We start from the raw sequence: 208 nt of genomic DNA, 5'->3' as shown, positions 1-208 counted from the left end.
GAGACAGCTGGAGATAAACAGAGATAAAGAGAAACAGAAAAAACAAAAAGGAAAATATAAAAAGAAAGAAAGAAAAAAGAAAAACACAGAGACAGACAAAGATACAAAGAAAAGCAAGAAAGAAAAGAAAAAGAAAAAAAAAGAAAAGACAAACCCTAAACAAAAAACAAACAAAACCAAACGACGACAAAACAAAAAAACAAAAAAC

This window comes from Eimeria mitis, genomic scaffold, assembly GCF_000499745.2.
Source record: "Eimeria mitis Houghton genomic scaffold, Emh_scaff1269, whole genome shotgun sequence".
Taxonomy (NCBI): Eukaryota; Apicomplexa; class Conoidasida; order Eucoccidiorida; family Eimeriidae; genus Eimeria; species Eimeria mitis.
The sequence above is the reverse complement of the archived record's forward strand: the minus strand, read 5'-3'. Positions refer to the sequence as shown.